The sequence below is a fragment of the Triticum urartu genome, chromosome 1A, assembly GCF_056163025.1.
Source record: "Triticum urartu cultivar PI428250 chromosome 1A, HENAU_Tu73, whole genome shotgun sequence".
NCBI lineage: Eukaryota > Viridiplantae > Streptophyta > Magnoliopsida > Poales > Poaceae > Triticum > Triticum urartu.
The window spans coordinates 265,744,423-265,749,466 of NC_141873.1; the positions used below are offsets into that span (position 1 = coordinate 265,744,423).

At 41.1% G+C, this 5,044-nt stretch overlaps 1 long non-coding RNA gene across 2 annotated transcripts; it reads left to right on the forward strand.

Annotated features, from left to right (window-relative positions):
* The first annotated feature begins 1,366 nt into the window (after nucleotides 1-1,366).
* Nucleotides 1,367-4,572, forward strand: LOC125506481 (uncharacterized). 2 transcript variants are annotated; one of them, XR_007282671.2, is made up of 3 exons: nucleotides 1,367-1,894; nucleotides 2,458-2,740; nucleotides 4,317-4,572. It is a non-coding gene; the product is annotated as an uncharacterized LOC125506481 (long non-coding RNA). The 2 variants fall into 2 exon arrangements; XR_015601213.1 differs by having other exon boundaries at nucleotides 1,368-1,894; nucleotides 2,528-2,740.
* Nucleotides 4,573-5,044: the final 472 nt, after the last annotated feature.

Consider the following 5,044-nt stretch of genomic DNA (forward strand, 5'->3'; position numbering starts at 1 on the left):
AATATATAAGTGAAGTGCAATGAGCACTCTATAAATCAACCACAGACTATCTCATACCAACATGGTGCATAAAAGTAAAAATGAAAACTAAACACAAAAGACGCTCCAAGATTCACACATATCACATGAACGAAACGAGAACGACAACATACCGATACTTGGTGAAGAAAGATGGGATGCCTTCCGGGGCACCCCCAAGCTTAGACGCTTGAGTCTCCTTGAATATTTACTTAAGGTGCCTTGGGCATCCCCAAACTTGAGCTCTTGCCTCTCCTCCTTCTCCTCATATTGAGACCTCCTCGATTTTTGATCACTTCATCCACACAAAACTCAACAGAAAGCTCGGTAAGATCCGTTAGTATAATAATCAAATCACTACTATAAGTACTGTTGAAAACCAATTCATATTTTGTTTTTGCATTGTAGCTACTGTATTATGACTTTTTCATGCCTTATACTACCTATGGAATCGATAATGCATCGAAAACAGAATCTGTCTTAAATAGGACAGTCTGTAGTAATCTGAACATTCACCATACCTCTGGTACTCAAAAAATTCTGAAAAATTAGTACGAAATAAAAATTTGTATAGAAATACTATGCAAAATTTTTAGAACCGTTTGATGTTCCAGTAAAAAATGAAAATTCATGCGCTACAATTAAAGTTTCTGTTCTTGCACCGCACATACCAACAAGCAATCTAATCATCCTAAAGGAAAATATTGGCACATTGTTTTTATAATACAATGGATTGTACAAGGGGATAATTATTTTGTGAGAATTTTCATGAAATTTTTTACATTGTTTCCATGAGCATGAACCACAAATGTTCAAGGTCGACCCTCACTTCTCCAATGCATAACTTCCAATCGCTTCTTGTGAAAAAGTTTTTAAGTTCCGTCTATATTTTTTTGTTTTTAAACTTTATAAAAGCACTCAACAGAAATAAATGACTCTCTAAAACTTTCGGGTTGTCTCCTTGGCAGCGCTTTGTTTAAAGCCATTAAGCTAGGCATAAAGTGCTCAAGTAATGGATCTACCCGGATCCCAAGGTATATCAAAGCCAATTTTAATTAACAATGATTTGGCATTTATTAGTAAGCACAAAGCAACATATTTAAAACAAAACAGAGGCTAGCCAACTCGCTCCGAGGGAGCTCCCTCGATTTCCTGCTTCATTGGCTGTTGGATGGTGGTCAAAATAGTCTTCTGCGTGATCTAGAACGTCGGATGATTGTGGTGCTCGTTTTCACCGCGTGGTAACCTCGCATTGGCTGATGACGTGTGGGCTCATGCGATGTGCTGGTTGGCTGGGTCAACCGTTTCGTGGTACATGCGCACCCTGTCCCTGCACGCCGCGTGCACGTCGCGCTGTTTGTGGGAGATCGTGCGAGAGCCACACCCATTGGTCACCGCCCCGCACAAACCCTACCCTTTCCAGTGCTCCCAAATTGATGCAGCCGCCTCCCCTCTCCCTCTCTTCCTCCCCCAACGCGCCGGCCGCCTCCACCTACCATACCGCATCCCCTCCCTCTCTTCCTCCCCAAACGCGCCGGCCGCCTCCACCTGCCATATCGCGTCCCCACTGCCGCCATGGCCTCTTCAGGAGGCACGCCCCTCCATGGTGTGAAGCAGTAGACCAAGATCTGAAGCAGGAAGAGGAGATCCAGGCACCCCAACGGTGGATGGATCGATGCGAGGTGACGACGAGCTCCTCCGGACGTGGGGGCAGCGAGGCCGGAGATCCAATCGGCGCATGCCCATTAGGGTCGAAGCTGCTGCGCTCCGGTCCCCAAGCTGCCTCCAGGCTCGCTTCCTCCTCCATCCTCGGGCACGGAGGCAAGGTTCTCCGGCGGCGGCGGGAACCTCCAGGCAGAGAGCGACCCCTCGTCAAGTAGGGGATCGATTTGTCCTGTAGCTTCTTTCCCCTCTATAAAGGAGATTTTTTTCCTTTGCTTGATGTGTTTCCCTCCTTTCAATTGTATGATTTTTAGGATGGGCCTTCCTATCCATAAGTTTGCCTTTATACTGCATATTAGTTCACTCTTTTGGGTAGATAACTAAACTCTTGCAACCTTACTAAATCATTGAAGTTGTCCTTCCCAAACCGAGCTTTACTTTACAACAACTTGACTGCCTGTCTATTTGTGTAGTTTTCTGCATATTCATACGGCTCTGAATGTTGTTCCGTTCCTTGATAAATACATCGCTCTACATGGTTGATTAAAGAAGTTAACTCTTCTTCATAGCAGTTTTTCAAATGCCCTGATGGGACGACCCTAAACATGGATAGTTAAACTTGGTATATCAGCTCAAACACCTGATTGGTAAAATTGAGTTCTATTGGTCCTAACTGCTGTTCTAAATCCTTTAAAAAGAAAAAAAGTGATATACTAAATAAACTATCTACTCTATTATTTTTATTTATTAGTCTTGATTCCATCCATGTATTTATAGTACCCTGGGTAGCTGCAACAGTGGTGCTCTTTCTTTCTCTCTCTGTATGGAACTTCCGGATGGGATTTAGACAAGGAAAAGGAGACCCATGCGAAATCGAGCGTCCTGGTGGTGCCTCGACCAATGTGGGTCGACGGATAGCACCGGTGAGCGTGGTGCTTGGTGCAGCGAGCTGGATAGGCGGCAGGAGAGGTGACCATGGGTGTGGCTTGGGGAGCCCCGCACGCATCAAGCAACGACGAGTGCATCCAACGCCACCATGCTGCTGGTCCTGGGGAACAAGGTATTGGCATTTGTAGTTGTACAACACTAGCGAACCGGCAAGCGATGCAGTTGTTTGTTCCTTTCCCGTGTAAACTATGAACTGAATGGCTACTGTGTTGATGCATATATTTATATAATCGAAGTTTAGTTTTATTATGTCCATATCTTTGATTCTTTCTACTTTAGTGTGGTCTGAGATATAATGATTTATTTCATGTCTATCTCATATCTATTTATACTTTGTTTGGAAATTGCAGCATCCTCTCCTAACTGCTTCTAATGCACTTCATGGAAATAGCTTTTCTTTGCTGATGTGATTTGGATTTTTGCTCTACGCAACCATTTCCCGTGATTAACTTCAGAAGATGGCGAGAGCCGTTGGTCAAATTAGTTTGTTAATTTGATTCATATGCTTTGGAAAAAAACTATGTTCATAGATCATGTTGTATGCGCTTAGGATGCTCCCGTCTTTATTCATTAGATTCAAGCAGTTTGTTTGTGCAGCAATCTTGCTGCTGACATCAGATTTTACAATTTGGGGTGTGGGTTTTGCTACTGGTGACACCCCATGAATAGTAGCTAGTGCGTACATTTTCATAGATATTTATATCATACTGAGATAACACTCTTCTAAGCGGAATGTTTGTTTTTATATACTTCTAGATGCTAATTTACCGTTCTTGATTTTGGTGGGGATATTCCTTCATTTGCTTGGTTGGCTGTCAATGCTCACCAATTTTTTAATATCTCCCATGGCTAAATTTAGTCCAACATTTCCAGTATGTATCTTCTTCTACTATCAGTGTTAATTCTGCCATAAGCATATTACTCTCCTAGCATTTTTTTTCTTTTGATGAAAAACACACTTGTTCAGTTTTTTACTACATAGAAAAAGATAAGTTCAATTTGGTTTCTAATGTTCATGTCGGCCTTTGCCTAAGCAAAAAAAGGTAACCAGTTTATATTGTAATCTGGTTTTTAGTTTCTCTTTGATTCAACCTTTTTTTGTGTGCTGTCTAACTGTTAGATTGTCTGGAACATCTCAGAACAACCTTTCGTGTCCCCGATATTATCTTGTTTCCTGAACAATATTATTTTATTTGCTTTATCTGCCACCATGAATTCCTAGAGTTCCTTTCTCTCCTTCCAATTGACATTCTTAGATGTGATTCTATTAGAAATTTTGTGCCATGACAGAAGTAATGGTTGATTGCTCTGGTTTAGCCTTTATGTCAGTTGTTGCTGAGGGTCCGGTTTCTCATTTTTCAGAATTTGTAGTCGCAGGGATGTGTATAATATGGATAACTGAACTGGTGTTTAGGGGTTTTAGTGCAGGACTGCTACTTGCTTGGTTATTTAGATCAACTGGTGTTTAGAGATTTCAGTGCGAGTGATGTTCCAGTTTCGATTGCAGGGCTTCGAGATGCACCATGAGGATTGAAACAAGTCTTATATAGGGCTGCTAAATTATTATGCTTTTGGTCTTTTCTGAATTTAGTTAGCATAAATACTTCCAGAATACCTATTATAATATGGAAGTCTGTTGGTAACAACACTGATTTTGCCAATTTGTGGAACATGCTTCATTTTTGCAGGTAAAAGAAGGAAGAGAACATTGGAGAAAAAGGCAGCAGGACGGATTCTCTAAGCTTTCTCAAATGTTTGAACAATTAGAAGATAGTTACAATCATTTTTCTCTTGCCTTATTACATCTTGATGTTAATAGGCTTTGCAAGGTACTATGCGCCCCGTTCAAGGTTTACAGAATTTGCACCATCCTATTATAGTTTGTTCTGATGACATAATTGACCAGTTCTTCCTTGAGTAAATTAATATTGTGGCTGCTACTCCTTTGTGCATTGTTACATAGAGTTATATAATTGTGAAGGTGTGTACACATCAACATATAATTCCCACGATCCTATTACAGTTTGTTCTGACGACAATATTGAGCAGCTCTTACTTGAGTAAATTGTGCAGCTCTTCCTTGAGTAAATTAGTATTGCAGTTACTAAGCCTTTGTGCATTCTGATACAGCTCTACTAAAATACTACTTTCTTATGCCCATTTTAAACCGAGACCCAACTTTACATCATTTCTATTCTCATCCATTCTCCTGAATTTTAGTCTGCTTCAGCAATGCTATGACCTGACACTTCATGTATATATATGAAAAAATGATCGCAATTTTGTTGTTGTGATTTGGTCAATCCTTGGTGTTTCGATTCCTACCAATCTCTCCTTTGTTTGGCAAGTGATGCCACCCGAAGGGCTGCAATTCCAAGACAACAACGGTAATATCCTTCGCATATTTGGAAGGCGC